This window comes from Amblyomma mixtum, chromosome 3 (genome assembly GCF_055824585.1).
Source record: "Amblyomma mixtum isolate Tamu chromosome 3, ASM5582458v1, whole genome shotgun sequence".
NCBI classification, from domain to species: Eukaryota; Metazoa; Arthropoda; class Arachnida; order Ixodida; family Ixodidae; genus Amblyomma; species Amblyomma mixtum.
The window spans coordinates 83662165-83676395 of NC_143014.1; the positions used below are offsets into that span (position 1 = coordinate 83662165).

At 48.4% G+C, this 14231-nt stretch overlaps 1 protein-coding gene and 1 non-coding gene across 3 annotated transcripts in view; both read left to right on the forward strand.

Moving 5' to 3' along the window:
• The window catches only part of LOC149350820 (uncharacterized), a 130075-nt gene that overhangs the window by 60752 nt on the left and 55092 nt on the right, over positions 1-14231 (forward strand). For both annotated transcript variants that reach the window (XM_089579973.1, XM_089579972.1), the window contains exon 2: positions 13963-14062. The gene's annotated coding sequence lies outside the window, so the exon portion shown is untranslated. The remainder of the gene's footprint in view (positions 1-13962; positions 14063-14231) is intronic.
• On the forward strand, positions 3677-3748 carry TRNAN-GUU (transfer RNA asparagine (anticodon GUU)). The gene has a single exon. It is a non-coding gene; the product is annotated as a tRNA-Asn (tRNA).

Below are 14231 nucleotides of genomic sequence, written 5' to 3' on the forward strand. Positions count from 1 at the left end.
AAAAGGCACGAATGCACAGATTCATGCAGACAGACTTTGGAGATATGCCTTACACGTGTGAATTACAGCTGAGGTGTTGGCATTCTCAACTTTTTCTTATTGTGAATAGGCAGCAGATTTTATGTATAGTCTAGTGTCCGCATTTTGTGAGGTGTTTGTGCTCGTTACCTAATCCAAATCGGCCAAGGAATTGAAAATGATCTCTTGTCTTCTCAGCACCGTTGGCTTTTTTTCCTTGCCGCTCTCAGTGGTTACATCGACTAGACCAGCTAATGCGAATTGAGCTTCGATCCCGGCCACGGCGGCTGAATTTCGATGGAGGCGAGATTCTAGAGGCCTGTGTACTGTGCGATGTCAGTGCACGTTAAAGAAGCTCAGGTGGTCAAAATTCCGGAGCCCTTCACTACAGCGTCCCGGATAGCCTGAGTCGCTTTGGGACTTTAAACCCTAATGAACCAAACCAAACCAAAACTTTGAGCAGGGCCAACTTCGAGAACAATTTTCGCAGATTTTTGGCACCTGCGTGCTTCGGCATGGTGCATGTGTGGTGAAATCGTCGCTAACTGCACATCGCTTCTTCGTAGAATCCTATCTTCGTATTAACTAAGAGGCCTAAAGAAACATGAACAGGCAACTTTCACGAAAAACCATGGCTTCAGGAAGAAAAACTGGAGTTAATAGGATAGCCCATAGCCTATAGTGCCCTGCTATACAAATTGTTTTCCGCAATGACAGTCATAGTTGGTGATGGTTCACAGGCCGACTCTCGAATGCGTGGTCTGCTGCAGACAAAGTGAATCGCAGAGCGAACGACAATTAGAAATGCAGCGTCATATCGTATCATGCAGCCTTTGATGTCTCTCTCTCCCCCTCTCTCTCTCCTCTTCTCTCTCTCTCTCTCTCTCACACACACACACACACACACACACACACACACACACACACACACACACACACACACACACACACACACACACACACACACACACACACACACACACACACACACACACACACACACACACACACACACACACACACACACACACACACACACACACACACACACACACACACACACACACACACACACACACACACACACACACACACACACACACACACACACACACACACACACACACACACACACACACACACACACACACACACACACACACACACACACACACACACACACACACACACACACACACACACACACACACACACACACACACACACACACACACACACACACACACACACACACACACACACACACACACACACACACACACACACACACACACACACACACACACACACACACACACACACACACACACACACACACACACACACACACACACACACACACACACACACACACACACACACACACACACACACACACACACACACACACACACACACACACACACACACACACACACACACACACACACACACACACACACACACACACACACACACACACACACACACACACACACACACACACACACACACACACATTCTCTCTCTCTAGAACGAAGCAACGCCCGCATCCGGGACCATACATCTTGGCATCCTTGCGTTTAACCGCTTCATGGCTAGCTTATGGATAGCATTGGTGCCGCTTGTTTTTACACATTTGCAACGTCGGCATAAATGGTGCAGGCCTTGGTGCATTTTCGCGCCGAATAGAAATCCGTTTCAACTTCGCATACACAGAACAAAATCGTTTCCTGAAGGATCGCAGCGACTGTGGTGGGAGTGTTTTTTTATCATTATTATAAAATTAATAAGGAAAGGAAAAGATGCTTACTGACCACGGAGACTGCCACTTACTTCTGGAACACCTTACCTACTGCCGGCGAAAATATAGCGAGGGCCGATAGGTACGACGAAGTATAAAGACAGGAGGGACAGTAAGAAAGGAGCGGAGAGAATAACTTTATATGTTGAACAAAGCAAAGGGTCGCATGCGCTTGAAAACATGCACACAAATAAGGACGGTGTCGCCCGTTCCGTCTGCGGTTTTTCCTCGGTCGGCTTTGTCGTGTGTTTCATGTTTTGTGCTCACCTGACCACTTGCTGAGGTTTGAACAGTAGAACGCCATGAGTTTGTTTCAGATCAACATACGTATGATGACTGGAGCGCTGGTTTAATCATGTGGCCATCAGTGAGCCTCTCTTTTTCCCCCGTTTCCCTTTTTAATTTTTTCGCAACAGTATAAAAGGCGAGCGTACGCTTTCTTAGACGTAATGGGTGTCGCGGACGGTCGAAACAGATGTGAGAGTAAAAGCAAAATGCTTAGCTTAGGTTAGCGGCGAGACTGCCTACCACTTCGCGCTTGATTTGTATAATTAACGCTGCAGTACTTTCGCGTGAGGTGACAATAACTAGCCTTAGCGAGCTGGGAAGCTCCAAGCAGCAGGATTTTTGTTCAGTCTGCTGCGCTAACGAGATTAGCCTAGGCACTTTTTTCGTGTGCGCGTGTTAGCATTATCGCTGCCGTTGGTGGGCGGATTTATACATCCTGGACTATTGCTTATTTTCTTGCTCGTTACTCTGGCTTGAAAATGCTCTTGAAATTATGTATATCGGTAACAAAAGACTTGTTTCCGAGGCAACTGCTGCTTGTTCCTTGAGCGCAAGCTGCCAAAACCACCGAACAGCCGGTGTATATCTTTCTTAACATCTTGTTTGTGCTTACCTGTTTTCTTCACTAATCATGCTGTCGCAGTTCGTGTACTACTGGACACGTTACGGGACAAAAATAAGGATTTTACAGTGACAGCGATTTGTTTATTCATTGGTTTGTTTGTAATTCCCTCAGGGTACAATGTACCTTACAGAGGGACCGGGAAATACAAGGCTTAATACAAGTCTTACCAACCTCTTGAGAAGCGTTGATTTCAACTATGAAGCTCTGGCACTCGGGAGAATTACCTAATCTCGTCCGCTGCAGTTAGGCCGAATTTGTAAGTAGATGACGTGGAAATGTCACGAGTATTACATGACGTTTAGGTAATTGCATGACCTGTGCATGACAGTGTAGGTTATTCAGATCTTATCTTTCAGTTTAGCTTCGCGAAGAATCTCGCTAGCTGCCCGCAGCGGTTGTGCTTCGATAGGCGGTGCTCGGGTCCTGTCCCGCGTTGAACATCTTTGACCGTGGTCGTGGTTAACCTACAGCACTGGTCCACTACTTCCACGGCCTGTAGCTCTGAGGGGTAAACAAATTTATACCTAAGTAGCATTATCATTGCCATCACAGCTGCATTTGATATGATTCCGCCGGGATTGCGTACACGTTCACTGTTGGCATTTTATACAACCTGACTTAACAGGTGTGTTCGGGTTGGATGACGCTCGGTCGCTTCTTTCTTATCCAAATAATATGTTATTTGTTATTTCGCTTTTGTGTGCTCTGTATAAGTGCAATGTTTGTTTCCTTTTGATATGGGCACATGTTTCAATATTCTCGTCCCAGGTGTTGTTTGCTGCTGAACAGCAAATGGCATTTTGTCAAAAAATGCAGTTTCCACGTAATGCCCAGCACCTGTCTAAAACAGCAGTTTATCTAAAAATGCTCTTCGTCGGAGGAAAAAAGCGCTGAAGCAAAATAAATTATTAGTATAGACGGCGCGCAACAACCGGCATGCCGCCGCGGTGGCTCAGTGGTTATAGCGTTCGGCTGTTGACCCGAAAGACGCGGGTTCGATCCCGGCTGTGGCAGTTGTATTTCGATGGAGGCGAAATTCTAGAGACCCGTGTACTGTGCGATGTCAGTGCACGTTAACTAACCCCAGGTGGTCGAAATTTCCGGAGCCCTTCACTACGGCGTCCCTCTTAGCCTGAGTCGCTTTGGGCCTTTAAACCCCCATAAACCATAAACCAAATCAAACCAGCGCAACACTGGTGAAGCCGAGCAACAGACTGCGGCCAGTGACGGAGGTAGCAACCTCAGTGAACTGCACAAGCGGCACAACTAGGGTGCGAGCCAGTGCCGGCGCCGCCTGGGCAGCTGCGACCCTGTAGTGCAGAATTTGCCCTTTAGCAGAGGGGAGTCGCTCTGGCATCGCGCGACGAACTGAGTTCTGGCTCCGCAAACCGTGGTCAAACTAAGATCATCTGGCGAACGTGGAATCAATGCGCTGGCGGCTTTAGTGCACCGACTGAAGCATTAGAACGCGTTTTGAATGCCTGATCATTTCACACGTTTGCGCTTCGCTTCTACAGGAATAATGTTGGGAGCCGGTTATCCAGGATATGTGCTGCACAATGTCGTCTCTGTAATGTCCATGCCTTTCGACTACGTGCTACCCATACGTGACAATAAACCGGCTTCGTCATTATGCAGCACGGTAGACCGCGACATATGCTCCGGATTCTGCTGTGTGACGTCAATATGCGCCCCTACCAGGATATTCTGAATCACGGCTGGAATCTAAGAATCTCAGGAAAGGGTTGGGCTCTGCGAACGGCCGAGGAGAGTGGCGATATATGAACTCTGTCATCGATGCCTACAGCGCCCTTTGATACCTTGACGAACTACATGAGTGGCGCGTTACTCGCGCAGATCCCACTGGGCACTCAGGGCGCGTGGTTACCGGTTACGGCGCTAAAAGGCTCGCTCGCGGCCGCAACGCTGAGCGTCCGTTTCAAGCGGGGAAGCTTTCGAATCCCTCGCACCTGTCGCACGCCGGCGGCCAGCGCGCGTACACGCGGAGGCGCGGGGACCCTCCTCGCTCGCAGTGGTAGGCAGCCTCCGACAGAAGCGGCAGCAGCCAATTGATGTTCTTCGGTAGCTGGGCACTAATTGAAACCGCAACGGCCCACACAAAGGTGCGTAAAACGGCACTGATACGGCGACCGTTCGAGCGTTGACGCAATCGGACAGCTGCCGCGGAGGTAGCGCGAGACATCTGGCAGCAGAATTTGCATAACCGGTTTTCGGGGGTGAAGACGTGCGCCGGGAAATCGGCGGCCCTGGTCAAGCATTTGCATGTGCTAAAAACAAGCTCTTTAGGCGCGTGAAGCGGACCAAGAGTCAATACGGCCGCGAGCATGGCGAGCGCGGAGCAAGATGGATGGTGCCTCGTTAGCGGTAGGGCCTCCCGGCGCCGGCGCCGGAATACGAAATGCTCCTCGCGTCCCAGGTCGGTGCCACCGACGATGGCAGGGCCCGATAAGCAGACGGATCGCGTATACTCGCCGCGTACTCCAAAACGCCACCACGCTGGAAATGCATCGGATCCTTGCGTCCCTATGCGCGACCGACTCCGCCTGCCTTGTTGCGCGCCCCTCGCCAGCTCCGCATTCGGTCCAGCGAGGAGGCGGCCATTGAGCTGGGCAAATATACCCGCAGCTCGCGCCAAGAGCAAAAGATCCGTCGCCAGCGGCGCTTTTCTTCGAATCCTTCCTCTCCTACCACTTATAATTGCGCTCGGGAGCATTCATCACTCTTGCATAACCACAGATCGGTGCTATCCTATCATCTCTTCTTCCCAATGAGTGGAGAGGTGCGTATATGGGCTATACTTTTCCGGCTGTAGCCACTGGAACAATGAAGGACAGTGCAACGAGGATATATATATATATATATATATATATATATATATATATATATATATATATATATATATATATATATATATATATATATATATATATATATATATATATATATATATATATATATACGCTTCGCGTTAACGCGTTAATGGCTTCAAGGGCGTACGAATTATTAAGCTGAAGTCATTTGTTGAAAGTGATACGCATTTGGAGAGAACACCGTCGCCGTCTTAGTAAACCTGTTCGAGCGCCAGATCTTCCCGCAACACCGGCATAGCGCTGGCGCATGATCTGGAGTCCGAACAGGTTTACTTAGCGCGGACGTTCAACAATGAGCAGGGAGATGTCTGACTGTGATGTCGCAGAGGCGGAATGCGGATGAAACGGCTGTGCACAGAAGACGGTCATGTTTTGTTTTGTTCTAATATTTAGCACGTGTAGATTGTGTTTAAATTTCCTCCAAGACCAAGTCTTTTCTTATCTTTTCCATCGTAACAAATGCAGAGCATCTGTCTCTGACGTTAACAACTGTCTCGAAGATCTTTGTCCCCTTTGAGCCCTCCGATAATGCCGAAACACTCACAGGGAGATCAGGTGCATAGAAAGTGCCTGAAAATGTCCGCGCAGCCTGCGTAATACCTTGCACATATGCACTCTAAACAGTAAGGAGCAAAAGTGGAGCAATCTGTCCTGTAGCTAACTCCCTTTTATAACACTGAGTGCGCTAGAGGACAGCTCACTGCCTTTTACTCCCATATAGGCGTATTAGTGTTTAAAGTGTAGCATAATAAGCAAATATAGTTCGTCTTGGCTGAACACATTTTTTACATGCATTGGATGAACGTTTGTTTTCAAAAAGATATGGCGCAACGCGAAAAGGGCACATACTCTTAGCACATGTCTCTGTTTCTTTTTTGTTCTCTTCTCCTTCATATTTTTTCCTCTCCAAGACACCAAATATTCAGCAACATGCCTTCTCAGAGATGAACCCTTGCGTTTTGGCCTGTGGTCACTCTGCGGCTGCCACTGCTTGCCGCTTTCTTTTGAGGGGTATTGGTAACGTGAGTGAACTGCTATACTACCAGGCACGAAAGTTCGTGGGATGCGAGTATGTTGGACGAATTTTATTTCGACACCGTCACGCATACCAGTGGTCTGAAATTTCTGAAGGTGGGTGGGAATGTGCATGCTTCATCAGCTGGCGATATTGCTAGGTGGTTAGGTTGCGAGGCAATGCTACAGTAGTTTTTTTTTTTTTCGAGAACAAGCACCCCGTGAACTTTTGTGGCCGACTGTACATAAATCGGTGAGAACCGCATTCAATGCGTCCCTTGTGGATTCAGCTCAAAGGAAATCTCTCTCGGAAATGTTCGAAGCCAATAAGAGTCCGCAGCCTGGCGGTACTGTGCACGTAAGCGAAAACCCGAAGGTGGTCACGCAGGGTTTCGAAATGTAGCCACCGTGGTTCATGATTCCATAAGCGGCCAGCAACTACCACTTCACACTAAGCATATGAATGTACGATAAGAAATGAAAATGCAAGAAGGAAAGAAATGACATGGTGCCCCAGAAGCATCGCGTGCTTGATGCCTGATATCGCGGCAAACCTGTCGCGACGTCTAGGGTCTACTTCGTTCCCATGGTTGTAGCCTGCACGTCTGTTTCCTCTGTTGCTGGGCCATCTGATGTGGCTTTTTTTTATTAAATGGCCTGTTTGCAGTAGCGGTGCCAATCACGAAGCTATAAGTATTACACGCGTGTGCTTTGCGAATTGTAGGCGGCAGTCACCGTCCAGCTCCCAGCGTATATATATCCCGCAGAAGGATCGCTCGGGATCCGCACGCCACTGTGCTGTGGAGTCGTCCGTTTCAAAGACGGCGGGGCAGGTTTATTCCCTCGCCGAAGCAGGCATCTCGGACGGTGCGGGTCGGCCCGCGAGGAGCGTGTCTCCAGTGCCGACCGCAACTCCGCTTTTCTCTTGTCCGGCCTTGGGAGAAGAAAAGACGGCACCGACGAGCTGCGGGTTCGTGATCGCGTGCGCCGACCGCTCCAAACACCCCCAGTGTTGAAGACAGACGCCGCCGGAAAAGTCATTCGCATTCATTGCTTCCCCGGCCAAGAAAAACTGGCTCGCTTGCGAGAAGGCCGCGCCAGAACAAGTGGAACGACAACTTCCGCTTGCTAATGGTCCACGAGCGACGACAGCGCCACCGCAGAGTGGCTTCCGCTTCGTGCCTGAGCGCGATTAATCTCGCCACCAAGATGATGCCTCGCCTTCGTCACCGCTAACGACGTTATTATCTTGTGTGAGGCAGGAAGCCTGCCGCTCGCACGAGCTGGCTTCTTGCATTGTGTGGACACTGGGCACGTATACCTGTATGCGAGCACACACGCCTGTTAGGCGCACTGAGACCGTCACCGTCGCTGTGTCGCTTTGTTTTTCCATGTCACTCGCTGCTCGATTCTGCGCGGGCACATTAAGTGTGAAAGTGCCGAGCCCGTTCGGCGGCTCGCGGTGCGTGCGAGGCGGGAGAGGTGCGTGACTCGACGGATCACGCCGACACCACCGCACCGACAGCCCCCTTCCGCCACCCGAGGCTCTTGATGCGACTGGCAACATCACCCTGACACCGGTGGCAACAAACAGGGCTGGCGCACTACAAGGGTTCGAGAGCAACAACACGAAAGCAAGAGAGGATGAACTGGGGGTGGGAGGGGGGACAGAATTGGCATTAGCATTGCAGGTATGCGCAAGGCACATCTGTCACGTGCAGTCACGTAGTCTAAACGGGGCGACAGGACTCCTGGGGACAGTGCTGATAGAAGTTTGCTTGCCATCCACCTTTTTATGAAGGTACAACTATTTCGTGCCTGCATAGGCAAGAGATGGGCAGACCAATCGCGAGGCAGTAGAATGAAGTCCCCTTCGCCACGTCGGTGTTCTGTCTAGATGTAGAGCTTTCGTCAAAAATGTACCGGATATCGGGTCTTTTCTAGAGCCGCAGGCCGGAGGACCGAAGTTTCCGGAAGCGCAAAACATTTAGTTTTAGATTAGGGAGTGTATAGTCCAACTGAATACAAAACAAAAGACAGTGGTCTGCTATGCATAGCACTGGCTTGAAACAGAATGTGAGCCTAGTACTCTTATCCCCCCCCCCCCCCCCATTCGTCGATGTAATTGGCTGCTGTTACCCCATGTAAACCATTTAATGGGCCTATTTGAATCGGTCCAGCAAGAGGTGAAAATTTTAGGTATTACTTCCGGTTTGTGGAGCAGGCTGTCTATGCACTCAGAATTTGTCGAAGCCTGCTTCCGTCCTGTTACTACTGGGAAATAACCATTTCTTTCAATGCTACGCAAAAAAAAAAGCATGTAAACTGGCTTTGCGTGGTTAGGTTGTTTGTGTGTCTGTTGCCTACAGCTATAAAGAGGGCAGGGGAAAAAATAAGAAACGAGAAGGGCATGTCCAGCGAAGCGCCGAGCAGAGGTGGCTCCAGTCGAACGGAGGCCGTTTACTCTGGCGAAAGCCGTCGCGGCGCTGAAATCCCAAACACTCTATTTCTTTTACGGTCAGCGTTCGCAAATGGTTCAGCGCACTTGGCCGAAACAGGAGCGGGGAGACGAGCAAGGTCCTCCGCACATTCGGGTGATGCCGGCGGTATATAGCGAAAACGGGAAGGACAAGCTCAGTGTGGTTTTCCGTGCTCGCAGAACCTACAGAAACAAGCAAAACAAATTCATTACAATCTAACGAACACGACTCCAAACAGCGGCACCACGGTCCGGCCTATTCCCATCCCACAAATAGCCCTGCGTTAGACGCACACACACGCACACACACTGGCGGCGGTGCCGACAAGCGGAAGAGCGGCCGATTGAGCTCCTCGAGAGCCGGAGCTCCAGGCTCAAGCAGATGAAAGAGCAGCGGCCCGGTCAGCCAGGGAAGAGAGGCCGTACGCTGAGCCTTTTTGGACGTCCAGCAGCCGTCGACTGGCAGAAACGGCAAGCCTATCTTCCCTTCCCTGCCCTCGCAGCTCCTCCGCTCCTTGAGCGCTCGGCTTTCATCAAGAAGTGTCTCGGACGCTCGGTCCGCTTCCCCGCGCCGGAGACAGTAAAAACCACGGTGACTTTCGCACCGGCCGCACATAGATTCCACTTAGCGGGGAGGAAGACAGACCGTGCGCTACTGCGGGGAAGTGTAAACCGCTCAGTCGTTAATGTCATATCCTCGGCCGACGCCAGCTTCCCTCTGCCCGGCCGTGCTCGATTCGGCTCTTGTTTATAGAGATGGGCTCTCTGCGGGCGCTTAAGGTGAGCGCGGGACGTAAACCTGCGTCGCCCGTCCAAAACCGGCCAACTCCCCCCCTCCTTTCCATTCTCCCGTCCCCTGCGAGCGTTCGTCCTCAGTCTCGCGGCGCGCGTCGACGCAGGGTGCGATACTGCGCTTTTGTCGTTCGGTTTTCCTCTCCCCGTTCTTCTGTGATGCGTAACCGCTGCACGTCCCGCTCTCGTTTAGTCGTCGCAAGGGATATTTCTCAGCATAGAACATACTATTAGGCGCACTTATCGCTGGCTGCCGGTGGACTGCTGTTTTTTTGCAGTGCATTCTTCGTGGGTACAGACTTTTTCCCTTCATGGTCTTGCCCGATTGTGGAAATAATTTACTGTCACTACAGCGCGTTTTCGCTTCTCCGTATCGATGGCACGTGTTGTTCGCGTTGCTCAGTTGACTGCTTTCCTTGTCCATAGTATATCTGGTGCGCTATTTGCACTCTAGAGTTTGCTTCACGGTGTTCTAATTCTGTCTTAGTGTACAAGCCAAGTACTTTTGTTAGCATCTAAACGTCAGTTACAAAAAAAAGAAAACGAAACTATTATCTGGTGGGCAGTAAACAGAAAAAAAATGGCGTCGACTAGCTGAGAGAACGCACTGAACGAATCGGCTGTGTCTCTGCAGTGTCCTCATGATTTCATTGTCACTTGAGATACAAGCAAATCACAAATATGCGTTGTGCATTGCCTATTCGCCAGCTATTAGGTTTCTGTTGTTGTCTGACGGCGCATCACCTTCATGAGCTCATTGCTCTCAGTCACGAGCAAACATTACGTGTTAAGAGTGAATACTGGATGCAAGGAACTGAGTTGATATGTGCACAATACAACGTGCGCGCTCATACACAAGTATACGCAGACATTGCTTCGTTCAGCGAGTTTTGTGCCGCAATATATATATATATATATATATATATATATATATATATATATATATATATATATATATATATATATATATATATATATATATATATATATATATATATATATATATATAAAAGCCGCGGTGGCTCAGTGGTTATGGTGCTCGGCTACTGACCCGAAAGACGCAGGTTCGATCCCGGCCGCGGCGGTCGAATTTCTTGGAGGAGAAATTCTAGAGGCCCATGTACTGTGCGATGTCAGTGCACGTTAAAGAACCCCAGGTGGTCGAAAATTCTGGAGCCCTCCACTACGGCGTCTCTCATAGCTTGAGTCGCTTTGAGACGTTACACCCCATAAACCAACTATATATATATGTGTGTGTGTGTGTGTGTGTGTGTGTGTGTGTGTGTGTGTGTGTGTGTGTGTGTGTGTGTGTGTGTGTGTGTGTGTGTGTGTGTGTGTGTGTGTGTAATTTGACGAATTATTCTTAAGTGAATTATTCTTTAAAAATAAATTTATTCCGCAGCCAACTTACTTGTCCATTGTCTGTATTGAAAATCTAACATGCTTCAAAGCAGGGATGACAAACTTCCTCTCTGCATAGCGCGACCATTTTTCTTTGGTGTACCCTGAACATATTTTTGAATGCCGTGAAAAATTAGTTTGTTCTATGAACTTTGTTTACTTTTATTTTATCCCCAGATTTTTCTGTTGTTGTTGTTGTTCAGTGCATCATGTCATGATCCGGATCATGTGAGGGAAATAACTAGAAGAATAAGAATGGGGTGGAGCGCATATGGCAGGTTCTCTCAGATCATGAATGGTAGCTTACCAATATCCCTGAAGAGAAAAGTATACAACAGCTGTATCCTACCGGTACTCACCTATGGGGCAGAAACGTGGAGGCTAACAAAGAGGGTTCAGCTGAAGTTAAGAACAACGCATCGAGCTATGGAAAGGAAAATGATAGTTGTAACGTTAAGAGATCGGAAGAGGGCGGAGTGGGTGAGGGAACAAACGCGGGTTAATGACATCTTAGTTGAAATCAAGAGGAAGAAATGGGCTTGGGCAGGGCATGTAATGCGAAGGCAGGATAACCGCTGGTCCTTAAGGGTAGCGGAGTGGATTCCAAGAGAAAGCAAACGTAGCAGGGGACGGCAGAAAGTTAGGTGGGCGGATGAGATTAAGAAGTTTGCGGGTATACAGTGGCGGCAACTGAAAAAGGACATGGTTAATTGGAGAGACATGGGAGAGGCCTTTGCCCTGCAGTGGGTGTAGTCAGGCTGATGATGATGATGATGATGTTGTTGAGTGCTAGCACGTACTCCCTCTGTCACGTTGATAGGGATTGTAGGTAAATAAGTAAATAAATAAATAAATGAGTGCATGTAACACGTACAGATACAGGGTGCCATTTCAGCGTGTCACATGCCCTGGCCCTGACCCGAAACCCAATAGGGCAGCCAATTGGGCTCATGAAGCCGCTTCGGTGGCTCAGTGGTTATGGCGCTCGGCTGCTGATCCGAAAAACGGGGGTTCGATCCCGGCCGCGGCGGTCGAATTTCGATGAAGGCGAAATTCTCGAGGCCCGTGTGCTCTGCTATGTCAGTGCACGTTAAAGAACCCCAGGTGATCGAAATTTCCGGAGCCCTTCACTACGGTGTCCCTTTTAGCCTGTGTCGCATTGGGATGTTAAAACCCAATAAACTAAACTAAACATGCCCTGGCGACCTTTCTTGTCACTTTTCATTTCCTCTTGCTTTTCGTCACGCCATCAGTATTATTTCAGTGACTGCGCTGTGAACGGTTGTTCTTTGTACCCGAGCACAAAGCGACGTATACATGCGATATTTTCAGTCTTGCGTCCATTTCTGCTTCCAGTTCCCAGTGTCGCGAAATTCCGCTTTACAAAAGGCCTCACGAGAGTACCTACGGCTCAAGCACTGCTGTTCAGGCCGCGCGTCGTAGAAAAGGCCACCGGCTCGTTACGTTCTCAAGACCTCGAGATGTTCGGCAGCCATATCATCTTATCAAATTGATCTACCCTCCATTACTTCACAGGCTGCATGGTATCGGCAGTGAGGAGCGGCACTCATATGAGGCATTTCATGGTTAATGCGGAAAGTTATATTTAGCACCATACTTTATTTTTTTTTTTTTTTGCAGCGCTACAGGCGTTTTCTATTCTGCACCAAATATGTTATATTGCTGCCACTCTAAAAATGCTTCAGTGGCGTTGGTCTTCACGCACTCATAACATTAGCACGATACACCGATAGGTACACCGACCGACGCAATTGCATAGAAGTTCTCTCTCCCTTCTTGCCCTCTTCCCTTATAAAAATGGTCTATAGACAGTCTATAGACTTCTTATTGACTCTGTTGACTTCCTATAGATATTGATTTTTGTCTATTCATAGTCTATAGACAAAAGTCTACTAAAAGTGTATGGCCATAAATATATAGATTGTCTATAGACTGTCCATGGCATTTGTATTGCCTATAGACTGTTGTCTAGGATTTGTCTATAGACAATCTATAGACTTTATACACAGAAGTCTATAGACACTCTATAGACAGTCTAAAACTTTTTTTGTAATGGTTAGAGGAAGCACGAGATTCAGTCTGACAATTTTTGAGTGGTCAGACGACGCACTTCTCCTCAGGGGGCAGAATAACATCCTCAGGTGGGGCTGTTTAAATTCAAAAATTGAATAAAAGAAAGGCGAAAGCAAATAGTACATGCGACGGGGTTTTTTTAGTCTGAGTTTTGGTCGTGCGGAAAGGTGTTTTCTTTCCCTTTTACAATGTATTCGTTTTACGAATCGTATGCGAAGTATTGCTTTTGGTTTTTGCAGTCAAGAATCTACTCTACTGTACGCCACGTAAAATTATTGAAGATGTCCCTTGCTGTAGTAAACATTTGCAAATGCTTAGCTTTTTGTCTTTCCTATATTTACAACTGATATACACTCGTAGCTTGGCTAGTTAGTGAATATGCACTGTTAGAAATAGTACTAACAGTGTGTTCTAGAGGGCTTCACGAAATGTAACCTTACTAGAATGCTATGCATAACATCGCTAAGACCAAAACTACTGTGAATAGGTGATGTGACATTTGTTGATATTTTTAGAAAAGAACAGTGTACATGGGTTGCTGTGTGGTTCTTTACAGGGTTCCTTGAGATGTCACGACTGAGGATCTAGCGCCCTGGTTGACCAAAACAAGTTCCACCACGGCAGATAGCGGGGAAGACAGAAATCTGTGCATCAAGGTAAACTGCATTTCGATGCTTAGGGGCCGAATTCGCGGAGCTTTTATTGCGTATATACGGCTTCTTGGCTGGGCGACCCATTTGGCTGCCTCTCACTCGCTATTGTGATTGCCAAACAAATGGGCTCCGGCCAACCACAAGTCTAACTTACATATACGACTTCATGAGA